This window comes from Pristiophorus japonicus, chromosome 4 (genome assembly GCF_044704955.1).
Source record: "Pristiophorus japonicus isolate sPriJap1 chromosome 4, sPriJap1.hap1, whole genome shotgun sequence".
In the NCBI taxonomy this organism is placed as follows: domain Eukaryota; kingdom Metazoa; phylum Chordata; class Chondrichthyes; family Pristiophoridae; genus Pristiophorus; species Pristiophorus japonicus.
The window spans coordinates 63,098,664-63,125,154 of record NC_091980.1 but is presented as its reverse complement, the minus strand read 5'-3'; positions in this window follow the sequence as shown (position 1 = coordinate 63,125,154).

The window sequence follows — 26,491 nt, the reverse complement described above, 5'->3', positions numbered from 1 at the left end:
GTTTCACTGGAGTGAGCAGATTTTTCATATGTTGGTGCCCCGCAAATGGTGAGGAGGATCGCCCTTTGTTTTGCAGCGTTCACTTCTCCTTCCAGTTCATTGGCCACTAAGTATTGGTCGAGTCGCTCCATGAAGATTTCCCAATCATCTCGTTCTGAAAATTTCTCCAGGATGCCCACGGTTCTCTGCATTGTTGCGGTGGGGTTCATCATCTGTATCTCGTCGTCAGTTGTTATGTCTTGAATATAGAATCTGACCAGATACTGTAAGCTCAAAGTAATGTGTGACTGTAGTCCTTTATTACAGGTCTCCAGAGTGCCTCTCCAGTCTGTGAGACCTACTTATGTACAGGTGCTCCCAAGGGATTGTGGGATCCCTTTAATGGCCCTGGTAGTTGCATGTGGTTCATGAGGAAGACATCGAAGTGCAGAAACATCTTTTGAGATATCAAAAAGCAGTCTTACTAATGTGTAACGATCATTCATGGAAAATAAGGTGCAACACTAAGGCTTCCTATACCAACATGTGTCCGATTTACAATTTAAGTAATGAAGGAGTGCATCAATAAAAATATTACTGACTCTGACGAGTCTGCAATGGTCATTGAACCTTTTCCGACATTGCTTATGCTCCCTCTTGCTATCGTCCACTGAGGAATCCTCCTCGGCCACACTGGTCCATAGTCACCTTAGCACAGCTGGGAGGGGTTTACTGGCACCCCTCCTTTTAAAATCCCCCCATAGCTACAAAGAGGGCCTCATTTGCCTCATAACTGAACTTTTTGGCTCTCTGCCTGCTGATGTCCCCTTGCATCGTGGCTGCTTGCTCTGTGAAAAATAGCTGATTCAGCCCTGGATGTACTGCGAATGTGCAGGCACACCCTGACAGCTGACCAGAATCGTGGGAAGAAAAAAATAAAACTAGTAAAAAAAAAAATTTGCGCATGCGCAGTAGGTCGTTTTTTTTTCGATCGCAAATTTTGACTCCGGCGCACACATTCACTCATGCAAGGCTGGATTTACCGCTATCGCTGGTCCACAGTTTGGCGAATTTTGCCACATCCAGCGATAGCGGTACCCTGGCGGTAAAAAAAAATTCCGCCACGATTATTGCCCAAAAATGGGTGAGATTGCTAAAACCCAAATTTCTAGGCCCATGTGAAGTTCAGCAGAATTACTCAGGCAGTGAAATTCGCAACAACCCCGTTCACTAGGGCAAATCCTTCTACGGGTCCAATTCCTTATAGAACTGATTCTTGCATCTCTCTGGCATCTACAACAAAGATCTCTCAAAATCTCAGAGATAGAATAGGAAAGGAGGAAAATTTAAACAAATACCCATTAGGGAGTTATGGAGTGGGGAGGGTGGGGGTGGGGGCGGGGGGGTGGGGCGGGGCGGGGAACCACGGTAATCAAGGTAACTTTTAACCTAAATCCAGGCCAAGTATCCTTGTTCAAGATGGTTACTTGTAAGTGCCCCAGATTGCAGGTCTTAAAAGTCTAGAAGAAATCCAACAAGTGGTTTGAAATATCCACAAATAACTGTTGAAGCTGGCAAGGTGCATAGGGTCCAAGTGATTCTTTGTTCAAAATAACTCTTGAATCTTACTGCAGACGTAGCTTAAATTACATTATATCTGGAAAATGCATTGCAAGCTCACATTGTTGCTTAGAAAATGAGTATTAACTTTGTTAACCAGTTCTAACAAACTTGTGTTTGTCTAATGGTAGATGAGTGTAGCCTTAATTGGCACGCTCTGGAGAAGAAAAACATTTTTGCTTCTGAACTCAATACAGTTCAAAGACAAGCAGATCAGTAGAATGAGGATGGCTTGCTCTATGCCAGAATCCATCTGCAACATTGGAAAGAACTGGCAGGGTTTTAATCTTCTAAAAGATAATAACTGAAGCAGTTTCATAAATGTTTGTTTACACAGATTAGTACAAGTACACCTTAAAATTTAGCATCAGTCCAAAAGTTCCACAGAGAATACCAGATCAAAGCCTGTGGATGTTTTCCCAAACAGTATCACCTGGAACTCTATCCCTTTAATTCAGAAATCAAAGGAATGTCTAAACACACTCACCAGAACTGTGACTTGAGCGTCAGTAACCCAATGCAGTTTCTCAACATCGTTCTGTATTCCCAAGAAACATCAGTCTCATTTGTAATATATCCCAACAGTAACATTTGTACCAAATTGATAAACCACTATATATCGCATTGGTTCACTATACATTCTGGAGTAATGCCATCATTGAAATGATGGCTTCGCCAGTGATTACATACTGCAAACTCCCAAGCCAAGTGTTTTGACCATTCAAGAGGAATAATAATATTGGTACAGCACCATACTTTTTCTGTTGAGACCATGGTAATTTTGAGTCGCTTTTGCTCTGCACATGCTGTAGAGGTACAGTGTATCTTATTTATACAACTGATTTGCTTCAAGTCAACACGATTGTTTGGGCCATATACTTGGGAGCTGTTCACGTGAATGTGGTAAATATAACAAAATATTTCAATTCTGTGTCCAGCAATAAAATAATTTGACAGTTACCAGCAGAATGTAAAATTTATACTGGTTTAAATTCTTTAAATTGCTAACTTGACCAGTTTTGGGATCATGATTTTACTTTCTAGTACAGTAGTTTACAATTTTCTATACCGAAAATTGTTATGTATGTAAACTTTACTAGTGTGTAAGACTTGCCACCAGGGGGTGCACAATTTGGAGACCCAAAGGTCACCTACACACCCCATAATAGACAGTCTACCATGCTGCTTCATCACTCTGAAGTTACATTAAAGAGACCAATGCCACAACAGTTCGAGCTTACAGTATACAGTCTTGTGGAGTTATTCAGAACATAACAATTGGCGATGAGTAACAGATAACGAACTTTCACGCGGTTATGGCTGCCCTTGGTATTCTTGAGAGATTTGTTGAGGGTGATGATTGGGAAGCCTTCGTTGAGCGTCTTGACCAGTACTTCGTGGCCAATGAGCTGGATACGGAAGATACCGCAGTCAAGCGCAGGGTGATTCTCCTCACCATTTGTGGGTCCACGGTATATGGCTTCTTCAAACATCTGCTAGCACCGATGAAACCAACTGGCAAGACATATGCAGAGTTGTGCACGCTGGTTCGAGAACACCTCAAGCTGAAGGAGAGCATCATAATGGCCAGATAACGCTTTTACACGCACCATCGCTCCGAGGTCTAGAACGTGGCGAGCTATGTCGCCGACCTAAGACATCTTGCGGGACCATGCGTATTTGCTGGATTTTGGGGAAAAATGTTGCGGGACTTTTTCGTGCTTGGAATCGACCACGAGGTCATTCTTCGCAAACTGCTGTCTGCTCAATCCTAGATCTGAGCAAGGCCATCACGATAGCCCGCGCTGTTATGTCCACGAACGATAACACTAAATAGATATCTTTGCAGCATCGAAGCTCACCAGCAAGTACTGTGCATAAAATAACACCTTTAGCAGGCAGAACTGTACATGGCAGGGCCTACACGCCTGCAGAGGCCAGACCTAGGATGATTCAGAGTCCGCTGTGGGGCGTGAATGCGAATCCATTAACACCATGTTGGCGCTGCAGGGGTGATCATCGGGCCCATCAATGTCGATTCAAGCACTACGTGTGCAAGAGCTGTGGAACAATGGGGCACCTCCAGCGAATTTGCAAACATACCGCAACTCACCACATGTCAGAGTCGGCAGAAGATGACCGATCTGGCGCGGATCACGCTGAACGAGTAAGAGAGGTAACTCAACCTGAGGCTGAAGAGGAAGTGTATGGGGTATACACCTTCACCACCAAAAGCCCTCCGATAATGTTGAAAGTCAAATTAAACAGCATTCCAGTTTCCATGGAATTGGACATGGGGGCGAGTCAGTCAATTATGAGCCAGAAGGCTTTTGAGAAACTGGGACAACAAGGCACAAAGCCCAAAACTAAGCCTGATTCAAACCAAGCTGTGCACTTACATCAAAGAGCTCATACCAGTCATTGGCAGTGCAGCAGTGAAGGTATCGTACGATGGAACTGTGCATGATTTATCACAATGGACTGTACTAGGTGATGGCCCAACGCTGTTCAGCAGAAGCTGGCTAGGAAAGATCCAATGGAACTGGGATGACATCAAAGCACTGTCCTCGGTGGATGACGTCTCGTGCGCCCAAGTGTTAAACAAATTCCCGTCGTTATTTAAACCAGGCATCGGCAACTTCACAGGTGCCAAAGTGCAGATCCATCTAGTCCCTGATGCACGGCCCGTTCATCACAAGGCCCAAGCGGTTCCATATATGATGTGAGAGAAAGTCAAGATCGAGCTGGATCATATCGCCAGTCGAGTTCAACGAGTGGGCCAGTCCAATTGTTCCGGTGTTGAAAAGCGATGGGACAGTCAGAATCTGCGGGGACTACAAGGTAACGATCAACCGAGTCTCGTTACAGAACCAGTACCCACTACCCAAAGCGGATAGAAACATAGAAAATAGGTGCAGGAGTAGGCCATTCGGCCCTTCTAGCCTGCACCGCCATTCAATGAGTTCATGGCTGAACATGCAACTTCAGTACCCCATTCCTGCTTTCTCACCATACCCCTGGATTCCCCTAGTAGTAAGGACTTCATCTAACTCCTTTTTGAATATATTTAGTGAATTGGCCTCAACAACTTTCTGTGGTAGAGAATTCCACAGGTTCACCACTCTCTGGGTGAAGAAATTCCTCCTCATCTCGGTCCTAAATGGCTTCCCCCTTATCCTTAGACTGTGTCCCCTGGTGATGACCTGTTTGCAACGCTAGCAGGGGGGAAGTCGTTCACCAAGCTGGATCTAACCTCTGCTTACATGACACAGGAGCTGGCTGAACCTTCGAAAAAATTGGCATGCATCAACATGCACAAAGGACTATTCATATATCACAGGTGCCCTTTTGGGATTCGCTTGTCTGCGGCCATCTTCCAGAGGAACATGGAGAGTCTGCTGAAATCGGTTCCACGAACCATGGTGTTTCAAGACGATATCCTGATCACTGTTCATAACACCACCAAACACTTGCACAACCTGGAAGAGGTTCTATAGCGACCGGACAGAGTGAGACTCAGGCTGAAATGCTCCAAGTGTGTTTTCCTGGCACCAGAGGTCAAATTTTTGGGGAGAAATATTGCGGCAGACGGCATTAGACCCACTGACTCCAAGACGGAGGCCATCAAGAATGCACCCAGACCATAGAATGTGATGGAGTTGCATTCGTTCCTGGGACTCCTCAACTATTTTGGTAACTTTCTACTGGGGTTGAGCACTTTGCAGGAACCTTTGCATTTATTGCTACGCAAGGGTGACGACTGGGTTTGGGATAAATCTCAAGAGACAGCCTTTAATAAGGCCAGAAACCTGCTATGGTCTAACAAGTTACTTGTATTGTATGATCCGTGTAAACGTTTAGTACGAGCTTGTGATGCATCTTTGTACGGGGTCGGTTGTGAGTTACAGTTAGGCAAACTGCAACCGGTTGCATATGCATCCAGAAGTTTATCTAAGGCTGAAAGAGCCTACAGTATGGTTGAGAAAGAGGCATTAGCATGCGTATACGGGGTTAAGAAAATGCACCAATACCTATTTGGACTCCGGTTCCAACTTGAAACCGACCACAAACCGCTCCTTTCGCTGTTTTCAGAAAGCAAAGGTATTTTAACACCAATGCTTTGTCCCGCATCCAAAGATGGGCACTAACATTATCTGCGTATGCCCATGTAATCCGCCTCAGACCAGGCACTGAGAACTGTGCTGATGCCCTCAGTCGGCTACCATTGCCCACCACCGGGGTGGAAATGGTGCAACCCACAAACTTGCTTCTTGCAATGGATGTTTGAGAGCGAGGGGTCACCCGTCATGGCTCGCCAGATCAGGATCTGGACTAGCCAGGACCCTGTGCTATCACTAGTAAAAAGCTGCGTCCTTAATGGGAGCTAATCGGCTGTTCCTGGGGAAATGCAAGACAAAATTAAGCCGTTTTACCGAAGCAAGGATGAAATCTCCATCCATTCGGATTGTCTCCTATAGGGGAATCGCGTGGTTCTGCCAAAAAAAGGCAGGGAAACATTTATACGCGACCTACACAGTACCCACCCGGGTATAGTCAAGATTGTTATGTATGCAACACTTTGTAACCAGCATTCTACTGCCACCAGAGGGCGCATCTGTTGGAATCCCAAGGGATCCCAGCATCCCTTGGGAGCACTGCAAGCCTCCCATGCTGTGCCGGCATTCTGGAGTCAGAATAAAGAGACTAAGGTCAAACTTACTCAAGTCTACAGTTCTCAGTCACATTGCTTTATTTGAGACGTAACAATGATGAAGGCCATCACCAAATCGCACGTTTAGTGGCCCGGCATTGACTCGGAATTAGAGTCATGCGTACACCAATGTAACACTTGCTTACAGTTGAGCAATGCACCAACGGAGGCCCCACTGAGTCAGTGGTCATGGCCCTCCAAACCGTGGTCCAGAGTCCATGTAGATTTCGCTGGCCCCTTTCTCGGAAAGGTGTTCCTAGTAGCAGTGGACGCTTACTCTAAGTGGATTGAATGTATAATAATGTCATCATGTACATCCACTGCCACTATTCAAAGCCATCATTGAAAGCCTCCTGGCCATGTTCACCCACGGTTTGCACAATGTCCTTGTTAGTCACAATGGACCATGTTTCATCAGCTCGGAATTCAACTAATTCATGCAATGGCATCAAGCATCTGCCCCATTTAAGCCCGCATCCAATGGTCAAGCGGAATGAGCCGTCCAAACTATAAAGCAGAGCTTGAAACGCATGATGGACAGTTCCCTGCAGCCCCGGTTATCTCGGGTTCTACTCAGCTACCAGACGCAACCCCACTTGCTTACTGGTGTTCCCTTGCAGGATGAAGAGAGCACTTAGAACCAGGCTCTCCTTAGTCCACCCAGATCTCAATGATCATGTCGAAACCCGGCGTCACCGGCATAACGTGTACCACGATCGCTCAGCTGTATCATATGACATTGAGGTTAATGACCCTGTGTTTGTTCTTAATTACGGTCATGGTCCCAAATGGGTTGCTGGCACTGTTTTAGCCAAGGAGGGGAATAGAGTGTTTGTTGTCAAACTGTTGAATGGACAAACGTGCAGAAAGCATTTGGATCAGATCAAACTGCAATTTACTGACAACCAAGAACAGTTTGAAAAGGACATTACCATCATTGATCCACCAACAGACACCCAACCAGCAATCGACTTCGCAGTCAACCACGAGGATGAACCCACCATGCCCGACAGTCCAATCAGACCAGCCGTGCTGCAGTGCAGCAATGATCCGACCAACTCACCCATGCCAGGACTTCAACTCAGGCGATCAACCCGGGAATGTAGAGCCCCAGATCGCCTCAACTTGTAAATAACTCGTATCTAAGACCTGGGGGGGGGGGGTGGCGGGGAGAGTGATGTTATGTATGTAAACTTTACTAGTGTGTAAGACTTGCCACCAGGGCGCGCACCTGTTGGAGACCCAAGGGTCACCTGAACACCCCGTGGTCTACTATGCTGCTTCTCACTCTCGAGTTACATTAAAAAGACCAAGGTCACAACAGTTTGAGCTTACAGTATACAGGCTTGTGGAGTTATTCTGAACATAACAAAAATAAAATAATCTATAATGGAAGCAGAACAGATTTTAATAGAAAGTGACCGGGGGAAATTTTGGCTTAAATTTATCCCTAGGGCAAATACTTAGAAAAAGTTGACTGAAAATCTGGAAATATTACTGTGTTGATTTTTTTTTAAAGTTATTTAGGTATAGTTGCTGTAATCCTTTAACACATTAAAGCCCCCTTTTTCCATGAAATTAATCTAATCTGGTGCAATATTTGTAATTCACAATAATAATTGAAGGAAGAAAGATAGTATAATCATCCCAAGTATATGGCCCTATTTTCCATACATTTTTCATGCCTCCTCTGTCAGCCTCTGAACACTGATGTCCACCTCTGTTCCAGAATCTTGTGTAGAGAGATTGATCTGAGCAAAATGGTATACAACTGTGCCTGTGAAAAGTGCAGAGCAGTAGAATGTAATAATAGTATTTTTCAACTGTGGTGTTTTTTTAAACAAAGTTCAAATGAATCTGCAATGTACATTTTGCAATTTGCATATGAAGAATTGTAGCAGCACAGACACTGAATAAAATTGATATTCATGATGTAAGAAGCTGGCTTTGTAAAATAATTTTTTTTTAAAAGTTTGCTAGTTGATTGTATGATTGCATCAGATTTGCCACATCACCAGCTCCATAGGCTTCCTTGTATATTACTTGCATACAATGGGGTGGAATTTCCTGTGTATTTGCGGCCAGAGAGACACATGCGTAATTGGGGCATAAAGCAAATACCTGGCTTAAAAAAGCGTTAAGCACATCATTGCGCTAGGTCTCGACCTTTTATGCTCGTCTATTGATCCCTACCCACAAACGCATCTCGGCCAGGTATAATGGCTCTGCCCCATGCTAAAGAGCCAAACATACATATTTCCTGGTTCAAGGGGGGTAGATAATTAAGTCTAGAATTTTAGGCATAGCAGGAAACAATCATTTTTCTGCTGTTTTTAGTGATTGTTTTTAAGTAATTTTAAAAATTTATCCTCGAGATTTTATGTTTTTTTGAAAGCATTTTTAAGGCTTTAGTATGAGTCACATTAAAAATTGAAAAGCTTCCAGAATTGCATGTTGTTAAATATGCTGTGCCTAATGTTCATGAATGATTGTTAGCTGGCTTGAAACTTTCATTTTCATATTTAACAGAAGGAATATATGGTGTGATTTCCATGGTCCCCGATTGTTTATGCTGATTTATGGTAAACTAAACATTCCAGCGTATGCTAATGAGATTAGCAGGAAATTTAAGCGTAAACTGATATCGGCAAAATGAGTGCACGATTGAGCGTAATTTCAAGTGTAACTTCCCAATTATGCCCTCACAGGAAATTCCACCCCAACAGGCTCATGTTACGCCATGATTTAATTATACACTGCTCTAACTTCAATGGCTCAGTTTAGTTCAGACTGAATCGAAGTTGGAATACATTTCCACGCAGGCTTCAGAGGACAAAAATTCTGCTTTCACCAGATTATTTTTCTTCTCCACCACTTATAAATCTTAATGTTCGTGCAGGAAACATTATGCATTAGAACAGGCATTACTGCTTTGAGTGCACTGAAACAAAGTTAAGCCAAGTGTTAAGTACTGGTACTGAGTACTTCCCCCTTTTGCATGTAATTATACCCTGTGGATTGCTGTTGAAATTCATAACTGGCATGGTGCCCACTGCCATAAAATTCCAGCCATGTAAACCGAGAGGGACCAAGAAACAAAATACCATCGAAGAGGCAATTCAACCTTTAGTTAGTCTCATCTTCATAACTGGTCACATTGCTTTAAACAGGAAAGCGGAATTAAATGATCTCATTCTGCTGACCTTTCCACAGAACTTGCTTTCCTAAGTGTTAATAGTGGCTGTTCACCACATATACTTTGTGGTTGTGAAGTTGAAATTGGAAATCTGCTCGTAGTTTCATATACAACAGTGCCACCAGATCAAAAAAAATCATTATACTGATGGTAGTACAACGCAAGAACTTAAGAATTATCAATGGTGAGCAAGGGCCATTTGGCCTAAAGCTTTTCCCGCTACTACAACTCAGAAAGCCAATGCATTTTCAACATCCATATCTGACTCTGCTTCCTTGCTTGGTAGATTATTTCAAATGTTTATCACCATTGAAGTAAATATTTTTCTCCCGATATCAGTTTTAACTTTTAATTAATTTAATGTTATCTCTTCTAGTTCTGCTGGCCTGAAATTATGAGTAATGACAAGCAAAATTCAACCCTCATTCATACTGTCTTCCATTAAAGGATATTTAAAATTAAGTTTCAAATACACAGGTTAGTTTGAATACAAGTATACAAAATACCTATATTGCACATTTGTTTTTAAAAACGAAGCCAATGAAAGTCAGCAAATCAAAAATACAGCAAAGAAGTTTATCTATTAAATATTAATCATCGAAAAAGCCAAGCCTAAAGGTTTATTATGCTGATTATGAAATGTATAACCTGATTGAAAAGGAGTGTTAACCTATATTCTAATTTTTAAGAGTACATGTCAATAAAAGCATGTTATAAATTGCTGTTTCATATGAATAAAATATGAAGTGGCATCAATAAGTTTGAAATTCCCTGCACATATGATTAATCCTGTTCCCACAGGAGGTTTTTCCATTTTTAGTGTGCTGAAGGCAATTTTTTATTATTATTACTTCCATGCACTGCAGGAACATAGGAATTGCTAGAGGAAAAAAGACCATGATCTATCGAGTTTGCCTTCTACCATCCTGGTAGTCGCATGATACAAAAATAATGGAGTCGTTGACTAATCATGGCAATCAATCTCTATCAATTAGTCTATAACAGATCTAGACATGAGGCGAGGAAAACCCAAGTAGTGAAAAGCTTTGGGAACGATGGCCTAGAAATTCGGGGGGTGGGGGGTGGTTAGTGCCGGCCATTACTGCCCGATTCAGGGGAAAAGAATGGCGGCCACTGCACTTTAGCCCGCTGCCGGTGGGTCCCTTGGCAGCCGCCATTTTCGGCAGGTCGGCAGTGCTGCTGTTGCCTAAAGAGCATCAGATTGCCTGGAACTCCACTGCAATGTTTGAAGATAAGATCTCATTTATCTTTATGATAGCAGCACCAGAATGTAATCCCCTAGCAAATCTGCTTAAGATTTTAAAGAATTATAATTTATTCAAAATTCCATAACCAATTATTTATCAAATAATGATTTTGTGTCATGTATGCAAGACCAACTAAAAGCTTGCATGATTACTACACATTTAAACACTTTCAAGAGTAACCATTGGGGAAAGATTAGTGCTACAGAGAATGCAGACAGATTCATTTCATGAACTATTAAAAATTCAATACACATAGCTAATAATCGGGTAGCAGGTAATATTGTTGTAACAAGTACTGCAACTGTTCCGTTCATGGTCTATGGGTTCGCTCGTATTTTCCCCGTTCTCCTTCACTCCAAGTGGGACACAGACGTAATCTTTGCCCTCCGACTGAGCTTAGCATTAGAAAGAGTGCGTTACACCACAAATTCTCCGTACCGCTGATGTTAATTAGCAGCACCAAAATACCAGTGTTGCCTGTGCTCTCTTGGCAAGCAGCCGTTAGCTTTGGCCAGCTCTGTTAGCGGTAGGTTTCCAGCGCACTGGAATTTCTAGGCCCATATGTCCAAAGTCACCTGTTGCTCCCAAGGTTATTGCACAGTGAGGGAAATATCTGCACCACAATTGGTAAATGCTTCCCTGTCCTCTGGTGCTGCACCCCTCCCTTTTGAAACTATCATTATCACCCCCTCCTCAAAAGCTCACCCTCTATCCTTCTGTCCTTGAAAACTACCACCCCATTTCCAATTTTAGTTTCCTCAAAATTCCTTGAACATATTGTTACCTCAAAGAGTAACATACTCTGGGCCAATGACACACACTGGATGGATATATTTTGGTGTTTGCCAGAAATATATGATATTTTAAGTGAATATGAAATCCTTGTAACATTTCTGTAAGATGTCGAAAGAAAAAAAAAATTGTGCTATAGTTCTTGAATAAATTGTAATTTTGATAGTAGGAAAACTAAAGTACATTTTGTAATTCATATTTTTTTAAATCAATTTCCTACTTGCATGCTTAGAACCAATTGTAGAACTGTATTTAGGTACTGTAATGTAAGTATCTACGTATGTAAACATATTTTTTTGCAGCATTAATAAAAATGGGTGGTATTTGCTATCCGTTTTGATTGTTTCCTTCTTAGTATTTACTCCAGTGTCACTACTATCGAAACATAACACTATCTAAACATAACACGAAGACAGATTATTATCTGAATGGTGGCAGATTAGGAAAAGGGAAGGTGCAACGAGACCTGGGTGTCATGGTTCATCAGTCATTGAAAGTTGCCATACAGGTGCAGCAGGCAGTAAAGAAGGCAAATGGTATGTTGGCCTTCATAGCTAGGGGGTTTGAGTATAGGAGCAGGGAGGTCTTACTGCAGTTGTACAGGGCCTTGGGACGGGACAGGTTAGATGCGGATAGATTGTTCCCGATGTTGGGGAAGTCCAGAACCAGGGGACACAGTCTTAGGATAAGGGGTAGGCCATTTAGGACTGAGATGAGGAGAAACTTCTTCACACAGAGTTGTTAACCTGTAGAATTCCCTGCCGCAGAGAGTTGTTGATGCCAGTTCATTGGATATATTCAAGAGGGAGTTAGATATGGCCCTTATGGCTAAAGAGATCAAGGGGTATGGAGAGAAAGCAGAAAAGGAGTACTGAGAGAATGATCAGCCATGATCTTATCGAATGGTGGTTGAAGGCTCGAAGGGCCAAATGGCCTACTCCTGCACCTATTTTCTATGTTTCTGTGTTTCTATATGCTTTTAAGTGAGAACACATCAGTGCGGTCCTGATTTCACCATGTCTTTCATCAATGCCAGTCAGCCCAGGAAAGCTGTGCTTACTGTGGGGTCACAGACATTACTGGAACTTTTGACTTCAGAGTTGTTTGTTCTATCTCTCTCATTAAAACAACTGGCATATCCATACATGCAATCTGTAATAACAGGGTGTGAAGCTGACGACTTAGGAATAATGGAACAGGAATAGGCTATATTCAGCCCCTCGAGCTTGTTCCACCATTCAATTAGATCATGGCTGATCTGTATCTTAATTGCATCTACCCTCCTTGGTTCCGTAAGCCTTAATACCCTTGCCTAACAAAAATCTATCAATGTCAGTTTTTAAATTTTCAGTTGATCTAGACTCAACAGCTTTTTGGGGGAAAGAGTTCCAGATTTCCACTACCATTTGTGTGAAGAAGTATATTCTGATGTCACCCCTGAATGGTCTAGCTGTAATTTTAAGGTTATGTCCCCTTGTTCTGGATTCTCCCACCAGAGGAAATAGTTTCTCTCTATCTACCCTATCAAATCCTTTAATCACCTTAAACACCTCAATTAGATCAGCTATTAATCTTCGAACTCAAGGAAATACAACTCTAGTCTATACAACCTGTCCTCATAATTTAACCCTTTTAGCCCGGTATCATTCACGTGTATCTGCATTGCACCCACTCCAAGGCCAATACATCCTTCTTGAGGTGCAGTGCCCAGAACTGAATGTAGTACTCCAGATGGGGCCTAACCAGAGATGTGTACAGCAGTAACATAATTTCCACCCTTTGTATTTCAGCCTCCTTCAGATAAACACCAACATTCCATTAGCCTTTTATTTTTTGCAGCTGTCTACTAGTTTTTAGTAATTTCTGTACTTGGAACCCTAAATCACTCTGTTCATCCACAGTTCCTAGCTTCTCATCATTTAGAAAATAATCTGATCTATCTTGCTTAGGTCCAAAGTGGATAACCTCACACTTTCCCGGATTGAACTCTAACTGCCACAGTTTTGCCCACTCACTAATCTATCAATATCCCTTTGCAACTTTCTGCTCTCATGCATATTTACTGTGCCACCTAACTCAGCTCTCTATTCCTTCATCCATGTCATTTATAAATATAGTGAAAAGCTGAGGCCCCAATACAGATCCATGGGGATACCATGAGTCACATCCTGCCAAATGTGAGTACATACCCATTAAACCTACTCTCTGTCTCCCACCTCCTAACCACTTTCCTATCCAAGCCAATAGGTTGCCTCTAATTCCATGTGTCATCACTTTACTGTTACATCCTCAAAAGAACCTTGTTGCAGTTCAGGTTGTCCCATAACACTTAACATCTGCCTACATCACAGAAGCAGTTTCTATTAGCAGAGCAAAATTTCTATTAACTGAAACCTGCATGTTCATGTGTGTGATGAATGGCATAGTATACCATGGGGCTAAAAATTACCCCTGGATTATCATTTAATATACTGGAGATTAAATTGAATGTTCCCTACATTCTCCTATCTTCTCTGTATGGTTTGAATACCAATGTCCGATCATTATATTCAGGCTAAAATGAATAGCCTGAAACAACAGCAACAGAAACAATCTTCTAGTAAAGGATCCCCTCAGAATGAGTGATCATAGCATGATTGAATTTCAAATCCAGATGGAGGGTGAGAAAGTGGGATTTCTAACCAGCGTACTAAGCTTAAATAAAAGAGACTATGAAGGTACGAGGGTACGAAGGTACGAAGAGACTAGAACTAGAGGGCATGATCTTCGAATAAGGGGCTGCCCTAAAACAGAGATGAGGAAAAATGTCTTCTCTCATAGGGTTGTTAATCTGTAGAATTCGCTGCCTCAGAGAGCTATGGAAGCTGGGACATTGAATAAATTTAAGACAGAAATAGACAGTTTCTTAAACGATAAGGGGATACGGGGTTATGGGGAGCGGGCGGGGAAGTGGAGCTGAGTCCATGATCAGATCAACCATGATCTTATTTAATGGTGGAGCAGGCTCAAGGTGCCGTATGGCTCACTCCTGTTCCTATTTCTTATGTTCTTAAAGACACATCAAAATATTGACTGTAGAAACTTAGAAAGTGACAAAGATTGAATCATTCCACAAGGGATTAAAATACTCTTTCAAGAATGTATTTCTTGCACAGTTCTTTATGTAACAATGTTTTAAGATGAAAAGTTTGGGGATTTTCAAGATGTTTAAGGTGCTTCACAAAGGAATAAATACAGAGCAGTAATAGAGGAGTTAGGAGAGATGACAGAAGGAATGGTCGAAATGATAGGTTATGAGAAGACATTTAAAAGCAGGGAGGGAGAAAGTATGAAGGGAGTCTTAGAAAACTCTGGTTGAAGACTTTGTCATTGCTGGAGGAGGAACGTTGCACAGGAAGCTAGAGATGGACAACGAAGAGCACAGGTTTGAGTAAGGCTGGTGGAGTTTGCAGAGGTAGGGTGGGGAGAAGCCATTAAATGATTTGTAGACTAAAACAATATTCAGTTCAGTGGATTAGAGAAAAGGGAGCAAGTGGTGAGTGAGGAACAGGATTGAGCAATGACATTACAGAGGAATTGAGTTTATTTAGGATAGAGCTCAACAGTTGGTGAGGAGAGTTTTTAAAAATTTGAGTTTTGAGATAATAAAGGTTTCTCTGGTGGTGGAGGTGAGTCAGGTCTAAGTGGACAATATAGTCGAGATGTGTTAGTGATGGATAGGATGTGGACTTTGAAGTTCAGCTCAAGGTTCATTGATACCATCTGGTTCAGCATGAATGAGTATCTAGGGGATGGAGCCTGAGTGAGGTTATCAAACTTTTGGTGGGAGGTGAAAAGGATGGATTCTGTTTTCCCAGTGTTTACTTGGAGAACATTTTTGGCTTACCCGTGACTTGATGCCAGATAGGCAGTCTGACAGAACAGAGATGCTCGTAGAATTGAAGGTAGTTTTAGGAAGATAATGCTGGGTATCATCTGTGTAGATGATTTCTTCAAGAGGTAGCATGTTAATAAGGAAATTGAGGAGCCAAGGATTGAGCCTTGGGATATTGAAAAGGTCATTATGTGGGAGCAGGAAGTGAAACCATTGCTGGAGATATGCTCGGTGCACTGGGATAGGTAGGAGTGGAACCAAGGAGGCCAGTCCAGTATTGCTCATCTACACTCTGCCCTAACATGGATTATCCCAACATGTGTACACTGGGGAAAGATTTTCTAAACTCTCTCCCATTGTATTCACCTTACATTAGCTGCAGCTTGTTGGTGAAAAATGAAGTGTAAATAGCTGTCAATGCTTTTAAACTGATTTAATTGTGGAAATATCCCAGGAATGTTTCATTCTCCTGCCCTTAAATTCTGGCACAGTTCAATGTTGGAATAAAAAGCATTCCCATAGTACAAGGGCAAGTGTATTCTCTGTTACAGAAGAAAAGACAAGAGATTAGACAAAAGATCACTGTATGTTTGAACACGCAGACATTCTAACCCTTTAGTTACCACTTATGTTCAAATACTCAGGCTGCCTCACCTATTTGTCATTATAATTACTAAAACATATTTTGCCTATACAATTAAAAACATATTTTTGCTATTTTTTTCCTGACTTCCAAAAATAACTCAGTGAAATTCCAGAATATTGTCCCTCTGACCTGACAACATATAGTATTCTATCTTGGCTTGATGCTTTCCACAGATGGCATTTTCATGGACTCAGCAGCATAGGAACTCATGTACCATGGCGTACTTATCCTATACTAATCTCTATAACCATCAACCCATTTCTAAGTATGTAGCCAGCTTTTTTTTTTAAAAAAGAAATTTAATGAACACAAAATGAGCTGCTTTTACAAAGCGTCCGTTCCATATATACCTTTGGGGAAGGGGGTGAGAAACAACCTCTAATCTCTCAATTTGCTTGGGTCTTATACTTTTTCTGCCCTTATTCTTTAATTCTGTATTCACATTTCAAATTAACAACTTACATTTATACAGAATCTTTAAAGTAGTGGAATATCCCACAACACTTAACAAAAGGAGGAATGGATAGTCAGCATTAATCAAAAGGTTAGAATCGGTGACTGAAAGCCTTCCCAAACCTTTCTTTTTGACGATGCTTTTGTGATATATTCACAGAGCACCAGCACACACAGCTTCTAACATGGCAGGCAGCTCTCTTGGAAGCCTCCGGAAATCTGTCTGGTTCTGTTTATTATTAACCCTGCACTTGCAGTACATAATAGGTCAACATCCACAGTGTGGAGCTACAAACATTACAAACTTACAGACATTACACTTCTGAAGTCCCTCCTTAATGAAGAAACCATCATAACAAACATCATACATAACTTTCATGTTTATACATAACACAGGATATATAACTTCTTTTTTTCATATTTACAAATTTAACTTTCCCACTTGTTTTCTGTTTCGAAGAGGATACCTTCGCTCTCGAACAGAACCTTCCAAACATGGTATCGATTTCATACTCATTCGAGGCTCATCCTGAGGAACGTTTTCCTCCATGGAATTTCCTTCGTTTTCATTTGAACTCACTCGAACTTCAGGCTCTTTGTTTTCCTGACTCGGACTTTCATTCTGATTCTCTCCTGGATTTGTTTCCAGTACATTGGATTTAGGATTTGTTACTGGTTTCTCAAAACTATCTGATGAGTCAGAAATAATTGAATCATTCCCATCATCAACTCCTTCCATGTCTGTAGGTAAAATATCAATATGAACAAACCTAACCTGTCCATTATCAAACATTTTTACCAAATATGTGCGAGGACCACATATCTTCACCACTCTTCCTGGTAACCACTTTACCCATTTATGGTGATGGTTCTTCACTCTCACCTTCTGGTTTAATTTCACACTTCTCTCTTTTACTCTACCTCTATCATGATTTTCTTTCTGTCTTAATTGTGTCTATGGACAGTGCCAAATTTGGTTTTAACAACGAGAATCTGGTTCGTGGCTGTGGTTTGAGAAACAACTCTGCTGATGTTCTGCTGGTGAGTAGCATGTGTAGCGAATTGGTCATACCGCAGGAGAGGGGTCCACAGCCAGCTAGGGAATAGAAGACCAGCAGGAAGAGCAGTGCAAGGAAGGTAGTGCAGGGGTCCCCTGCGATCATCCCCCTGCAAAACAGATACACTGCTTTGAGTACTGTTGAGGGGGATGACTCATCAGGGGAGGGCAGCAGCAGCCAAGTTCATGGTACCGTGGCTGGCTCTGTTGCACAGGAGGGCAGTGAAAAGAGTGGGAGAGCAATAGTGATAGGGGATTCAATTGTAAGGGGAATAGATAGGCGTTTCTGCGGCCGCAACCGAGGCTCCAGGATGGTATGTTGCCTCCCTGGTGCAAGGGTCAAGGATGTCTCGGAGCAGGTGCAGGACATTCTAAAAAGGGAGGGAAAACAGCCAGTTGTCGTGGTGCACATTGGTACCAACGATATAGGTAAAAAAAGGAATGAGGTCCTACGAGACGAATTTAAGGAGCTAGGAGCTAAATTTTAAAAGTAGGACCTCAAAAGTAGTAATCTCGGGATTGCTACCAGTGCCACGTACTAGTCAGAGTAGGAATCGCAGATAGCGCAGATGAATACGTGGCTTGAGCAGTGGTGCAGCAGGCAGGGATTCAAATTCCTGGGGCATTGGAACCGGTTCTGGGGGAGGTGGGACCAGTACAATCCGGACGGTCTGCACCTGGGCAGGACCGGAACCAATGTCCTAGGGGGAGTGTTTGCTAGTGCTGTTGGGGAGGAGTTAAACTAATATGGCAGGGGGATGGGAATCAATGCAGGGAGACAGAGGGAAACAAAATGGAGATAGAAGCAAAGGACAGAAAGGAGATGAGTAAAAGTGGAGGGCAGAGAAACCCATGGCAAAAAACAAAAAGGGCCAATGTACAGCAAAATTCTAAAGGGTCAAAGTGTAATAAAAAGGCAAGCCGGAAAGCTCGGTGCCTCAATGCGAGGAGTATTCAGAACCCAGGAGAGGGCTCTGAGCTAGTTAGAGTGGGTGAGAGCACAGATGAACAGGACCCCAAGAAAGAATGCAAAAGGCAGGAGGCAACAGAGTAGAGTAGCACTGGGGTAAGTGTAAACCACAAGGTGATAGGAAGGGACAATATGTATGAAGATAAAGGGGCTGCAGGAGGGGTCAAAACTAAAAATCATGGTTTAAAAGCTAGTATTAAAACACTCTTCCTAAACGCACGCAGCATTCGAAATAAAGTAAATGAGTTGACGGCACAAATCATTACAAATGGGTATGATTTGGTGGCCATTACAGAAACGTGGTTGCAGGGTGGCCAAGACTGGGAATTAAACATACAGGGGTATCTGACAATTCGGAAGGATAGACAAGAATGGAAAGGAGGTAGGGTAGCTCTGTTAATAAAGGATGATATCAGGGCAGTTGTGAGAGATGATATTGGCTCATTGTGGGTGGAGATTAGAGATAGTAAGGGGAAAAAGTCACTGGTGGGCGTATTTTATAGGCCCCCCAAATAATAACTTCACGGTGGGGCGGACAATAATCAAGGGAATAATAGAGGCATGTGAAAAAGGAATGGCAGTAATCATGGGGGATTTTAACCTACATATCGATTGGTCAAATCAAATCACACGGGGTAGCCTGGAGGAGGAATTCATAGAATGCATACGGGATTGTTTCTTCGAACAGTATGTTACAGAACCTACAAGGGAGCAAGCCATCTTAGATCTCGTCCTGTGCAATGAGACAGGAATAATAAACGATCTCCTAGTAAAAGATCCTCTCGGAATGAGTGATCATAGTATGGTTGAATTTGTAATACAGATTGAGAGTGAGGAAGTAGTGTCTCAAACGAGCATACTATGCTTAAACAAAGGGGACTACAGTGGGATGAGGGCAGAGTTAGCTAAAGTAGACTGGGAACATAGACTAAACGGTGGCACAATTGAGTAACAGTGGAGGACTTTTAAGGAGCTCTTTCATAGTGCGCAACAAAAATATATTCCAGTGAAAAAGAAGGGCGGTAAGAGAAGGGATAACCAGCCGTGGATAACCAAGGAAATAAAGGAGAGTATCAAATTAAAAACCAATGCGTATAAGGTGGCCAAGGTTAATGGGAAACTAGAAGATTGGGAAAATTTAAGACGACAGCAAAGAATGACTAAGAAAGCAATAAAGGAAAGATAGATTACGAAAGTAAACTTGCGCAAAACATAAAAACAGATAGTAAAAGCTTTTACCAATATATAAAAAGGAAAAGAGTGACTAAAGTAAATGTTTGTCCTTTAGAAGATCAGAAGGGGGATTTAGTAATGGGAAATGTGGAAATGGCTGAGACCTTAAACAATTATTTTGCTTCTGTCTTCACAGTGGAAGACACAAAAACCATGTCATAAATTGCTGGTCACGGGAATGTGGGAAGGGAGGACCTTGAGACAATCACTATCTCTAGGGAGGTAGTGCTGGACAGGCTAATGGAACTCAAGGTAGACAAGTCCCCTGGTCCTGATGAAATGCATCCCAGGGTATAAAAAGAGATGGCAGAAGTTATAGCAGATGCATTGGTTATAATCTACCAAAATTCTCTGGACTCTGGGGAGGTACCAGTGGATTGGAAAGCAGCTAATGTAATGCCTCTGTTTAAAAAAGGGGGCAGACAAAAGGCAGGTAACTATAGGCTGGTTAGTTTAACATCTGTAGTGGGGAAAATGCTTGAAGCTATCATTAAGGAAGAAATAGCGGGACATCGAGATAGGAATAGTGCAATCAAGCAGATGCAACATGGATTCATGAAGGGGAAATCATGTTTAACTAATTTACTGGAATTCTTTGAAGATATAACGAGCATGGTGGATAGAGATGTACCAATGGATGTGGTGTATTTAGATTTCCAAAAGGCATTCGATAAGGTGCCACACAAAAGGTTACTGCATAAGATAAAGGTACACGGAGTCAGCGGAAATGTATTAGCATGGATAGAGAATTGGCTGGCTAACAGAAAGCAGAGAGTTGGGATAAATGGGTCCTTTTCAGGTTGGAAATCGGCGGTTAGTGGTATGCCACAGGGATCGGTGCTGGGACCACAACTGCTTACAATATACATAGATGACCTGGAGGAGGGGACAGAGTGTAGTGTAACAAAATTTGCAGATGAGACAAAGATTAGTGGGAAAGCGGGTTGTGTAGAGGACACAAAGAGGCTGCAAAGAGATTTAGATAGGTTAAGCGAATGGGCTAAGGTTTGGCAGATGGAATACAATGTAGGAAAATGTGAGGTCATCCACCTTGGAAAAAAAAACAGTAAAAGGAAATATTATTTGAATGGGGAGAAATTACAACATGCTGCGGTGCAGAGGGACCTGGGGGTCCTTGTACATGAATCCCAAAAAGTTAGTTTGCAGGTACAGCAGGTAATCAGGAAGGCGAATGGAATGTTGGCCTTCATTGCAAGAGGGATGGAGTACAAAAGCAGGGAGGTCCTGCTGCAACTGTACAGGGTATTGGTGAGGCCGCACCTGGAGTACTGCGTGCAGTTTTGGTCACCTTACTTAAGGAAGGATATACTAGCTTTGGAGGGGGTACAGAGCCGATTCACTCAGCTGATTCCGGAGATGAGGGGGTTACCTTATGATGATAGATTGAATAGACTGGGTGTTTACTCGTTGGAGTTCAGAAGGATGAGGGGTGATCTTATAGAAGCATTTAAAATAATGAAAGGGATAGACAAGATAGAGGCAGAGAGGTTGGTTCCACTGGTCGGGGAGACTAGAACTAGGGGGCACAGCCTCAAAATACGGGGGAGCCAATTTAAAACCGAGTTGAGAAGGAATTTCTTCTCCCAGAGGGTTGTGAATCTGTGGAATTCTCTGCCCAGGGAAGCAGTTGAGGCTAGCTCATTGAATGTATTCAAATCACAGATAGATAAATTTTTAACCAATAAGGGAATTAAGGGGTATGGGGAGCGGGCGGGTAAGTGGAGCTGAGTCCACGGCCAGATCAGCCATGATCTTTTTGAATGGCGGAGCAGGCTCAAGGGGCTAGATGGCCTACTCCTGTTCCTAATTCTTATGTTCTTATGTTCTTATGTAGAGTAGTTGTATGAGGAGTATTTTGATATGTAATCAAAAAATTAGCCAATTTGTGATCCAATGACAACTGTCGTTTCCTTGGATTTGGATCTAACATTTGTTTTATGAGGGCACATTTTACAATTTGTACAGTGCGCTCTGCTGCACCATTCGAAGCAGAATGGTATGGTGGAACCTTGGTATGTTTCACACCATTTTTGCTCGTGAATTGTGCAAATTCATCTGAACGAAATGTGCTCCATTATCGGAAACAATTTCTTCAGGGAGGCCAAATGAAGAAAATAATTTTCGTAAAATGTCCAATGTTTTACTTGTTGTTATTTTCCACATTTGGAAACACCTCAACCCACTTCGAATGGCTATCAATCACAATGAACAATTGTTGTCCTTCTAACTCAGCAAAATCAATATGTAGCCTTTGCCACACCCTGGGAGACCATTTCCATGGCTGTAATGGTACTGGTGGTGGTTGCTTGCTTACAGATTGACATGTCGTACACTAACTCACGATGTACTCGATATCTTTATCAAGACCTGGCCACCATAAATAACTGCGAGCAAAACTCTTGGTCAAGCACGTTCCCAGGTGCTGGTCATGGAGGTCGCCTAATAATTGGGACCTGAATTTATTTGGTATAACCACTCTCGCACCCCACATGATACAATCTTTATCGACTGATAATTCATTCCTACGAATGAAGAATGGATGTGTATCTTTGTCTGTTACCTGGTTTGGCCTTCCATTTGCAATATACTCATATACCTTTGACATCACTGGGTCACGTTTGGTTGCTCTACCAATCTCTTCAGCTGTGACTGGCAGTTCATCAATGCATGAAAAATAAAACACTTCTTCCCTTGTGACTTGTGATGGGGAAGGCAATCTAGACATTGCATTAGCATTACTGTGATCAGCTGATCGTCTGTATTCAATATCATATGTATATGCTGACAAAATCAAAGCCCATCTTTGCATTCGGGCTGCAGCTAATGTTGGAACTGGGGACTTTGGATGGAGGATTGCTGTTAGGGGCTTATGGTCCGTAACGATGGTAAACTTACGACCATACAAGTATTTGTGAAACTTCTTGACCGCAAAAATTAATGCCAAAGCTTCCCTTTCAATTTGTGCATAATTACTCTCATTGGCACTGAGAGTATGTGAAGGAAAGGCAATTGGTCTCTCCTGCCCACTACTTAATACATGAGAGATTACTGCCCCAACTCCATACGGAGAGGCATCACATGCTAGCTTAATCTCCTTAGTTCACTATGACATATCTAACATGGTGCTCTCTACCAATTTGCTTTTACATTCCTTGAATGCTGTATCGCATTCTTTTGACCACTTCCAATGGACCTGTTTTTTCAAAAGTTCATTCAGTGGATGTAATACTGTAGCCAAATTTGGTAGGAACTTCCCATAATAGTTCAAAAGACCCAAGAATGAACGAAGTTCAGTGACATTCCTGGGCGTGGGTGCATTTCTAATTGCATCCAATTTTTCCATGGTTGGATATAAACCATCTTTGTCTACTCTGTACCCTAAGTACTCCACTGAGTTTTTAAATAACTCACACTTACGAGCAGACACTCGTACTCTATGCTTCTCTAGCCGTTTGAGGACTTCATTCAATATGTTATTATAAATTTGCCTATTTGGTGCTGAAATTAGTATGTCATCCAAATAACATACTACCCCTTCAATACCTTGCAAAATCTGGTTCATCACCCTTTGGAATATGGCAGGGGCAGAAGACATTCCAAATGGTAGCCTATTAAATTGATATAGGCCTAGATGAGTATTTATAGTCAAACATAACTTGGACTCCTCATCTAGTTCAAGCTGTAAGTAGGCATTCGTAGGATCCAGTTTTGAGAAGATCTGACCACCTGTCAGTGTTGTGAACAAATCTTCTATATTTGGCAATGTATTGGGGACATTACCCTCTAGAACCTGGTTTACGGTTACTTTATAATCACCACACAATCTTACCTTACCATCGGACTTAGGTACAACAACAATGGGTGTAGCCTAATTATATCGATCTATCTTACAAATAATGTTCTCAGTCTCTAGTCTTTTGAGTTCTTGCTCAACTTTTTCCTTGAGTGCATATGGTACGGAACGTGGCTTGTAGTAAACCGATATCGCGTCCTTCTGTACCCTAACACTCGCCTTGAAGCCTTGGATCGGACTGCCCGTTTCGCAGAACACCTTCGGATACTTCTTGATAACCTCATCCATTGATGAAAATCTCGCTTCCACACAGAAAATCTTACTCCAATCCAGCTTCAGTGAGCTCAACCAATTTCTTCCTAATAAGGCAGGCTTGGCTCCTTTCACTACTATTAGAGGCAAGTTCTGAAATTGATCTTTATATTTCACCGGTACGGTGATACGACCTACCACAGGAATTTTCTCTCCCAAGTTGCCTCGCAGCTCTATCTTGGATTTCTCCAGTTGAAAATCACGCAATTTGTCGAGGTACAGTGACTCCTGTACTACACTCACGGATGCACCCGTGTCAATTTCCATTGGTATCTTGAATCCCACAACATCTATGTGGATTTTGATGCTTTCCGAATCGCTGTTCGTTAACCTCGTGCTCCTGATGACGTGTAGCTCTAACATCTCCTCGACCTGTTGTTGTTCTTCCATGCTATGTAGTCTCTTAGGATTTCTACTCATAGCTTTGAACGCTGAACTCGTAGCTTTAAAAACTGGTTCACCCTTCAGTTGGCATGCCTTCGCAAGATGCCCAGTCTTTCTGCAGAAGAAATACTCTGCCTTCACGTATGGACAACTTTGAGCAATGTGTTGTCCCAGGCACCTATAGCACGACTTCAACGCTCTGTTAGAATTTCCAGTTTGAGACTTTGGGCCCCCACCATCTTTTACTTTGAACCTGCAGGTGGTTTACCTCGGTTGACTGATGACCAAAATTATTATTTAATTCTCGGGAATATTGTTCGGCTATGCCCATCGACCTCGCTGTCTCACAAGCAATCTCAAAAGTCAAGTCATCCATCGTCAATAACTTCCTTTTGATCGCATCATTTTTCACCCCACAAACAAAACGTTCCTGTAATGCTCGGTTTTGAAAGTTTCCAAAATTACAGTGCATCGATAGCTTTTTAATGCTAAAATGTAATCAGTGATACTTTCATTTTGATTCCAAATCCCAAAACGATAGCTTTCAGCAATTTCTAACAGTGTGGGGTTATAGTGCTGCTCCAGCTTCGTTAAAATCTCTTTAAGCATTGTGTCCTTTCGCTCATCAGGCACAAGCAGATTTATAAGGGTTTTGTATAATGTTGGACCCGCCTCCGATAAGAAGATCGCTTTCTTACGTTCCAACACAGCCCAGTTCTGGACTGCATTGTCTGGAACTTCGATTATGTTATTTGCAATGAAATACATTTCTAGCCGATCCACATATGCTTTAAAACATTCCCGGTTGTGCCTATATTCCCCCAAATGTCTGATTACACCTGCCATTTTAATCTCTAGCTGTTCACACCATGTGCTGTATTGTACCTCGGATTTTTATAGCTTTTTCCAAAGACAGAAACTTCCAAAGTCTCTCTGTCGGCTGGCTGAATCCTTCATCAACAAAATTTAAGCTTTAAATTATCCGAAAAATCCCATCTCAATCACCAAATGTGATATATTCACAGAGCACCAGCACACACAGCTTCTAACATGGCAGACAGCTCTCTTGGAAGCCTCCGGAAATCTGTCTAATTCTGCTTATTATTAACCCTGCACTTGCAGTACACAATATGTCCACATCCACAGTGTGGAGCTACAAACATTACAAGCTTATAGACATTACAGCTTTCAAAGACATAGATTGAAGGAGAAAAGCAAAGGGGTTTATGCAGGGGGTTCCAGAGACGAAGGCCAAGGTAGCTGGGGGCTGTGCTACTGATGGTGGAGTGAAGGGTGGGTGGGTTGTGCAGGTAGGCAGAGCTGGTGAACTGGTTTAGACTGAGGTGTAGAGCTAGTGGAGCTTGTAGAGCTCGGGAGCAATGAGACCATGGTGGGATCCATAAACAAAGGATGAGGATTTTGAAGTTGTTGCATTGGGGGAATTAGGAGCCAATGGAGGTTGGTAAGAGAAGAAAAGGGGACTATGCAGAAATTGAGTCTGGAGGTAACAAGCTTGCATAAAAGTCTCAGTAGTAGAAGAAGTGAAGTAAGAGCAGAAGTGGACAATGTGGCACAGATGGAAGCAGGCAGTCCTGGTAATAGGATGTGGAATTCAAAGCTTAGCTCAGGGTTGAATAGGAGATAGAGGTTGCAAACTGTCTGGTTCAGCTTTAATCTGGGAGGAACCTAATAAGAAGCCGTGGGTCATCCTCCTGTTCAATTGGAGGAAGGTCTGGCTCCTTCGCAACTTCATTGAAAGAAGTGGAGGTTTCATCAGCATGCACGTGGCAGGTGACCTCCTGTCTGCAGATATATTAAGAAGCCTATTTCTATCTCATTATTCATGCTTCTCAGCATGTTAAAAGCCTAGATCATTTTTACTTTAAATTATCTTTTCTCAAATAAAAACGTTCAGTTTATTCAGAGGCTGACTTTGTGCCTCAAATCCTGGAACCACCCTTGTCACTTTTTTTCTGGACCCACCTAATGGACATTTTGCACTGTATATAAAGCAGGCAATTGGCCTTCTCTGGTATGTTCCTTGGTCACATATGCAGTGGACCGTCCATATTTTATTGAGCAATTAGGAGAAGGTCCCGAGGAGCAACCTGCCATGGGTGCAACATTGCCTTGCTATATTACAGAACTTTTGTCAAATACGTTCTGAAATTCTTAGTAAACT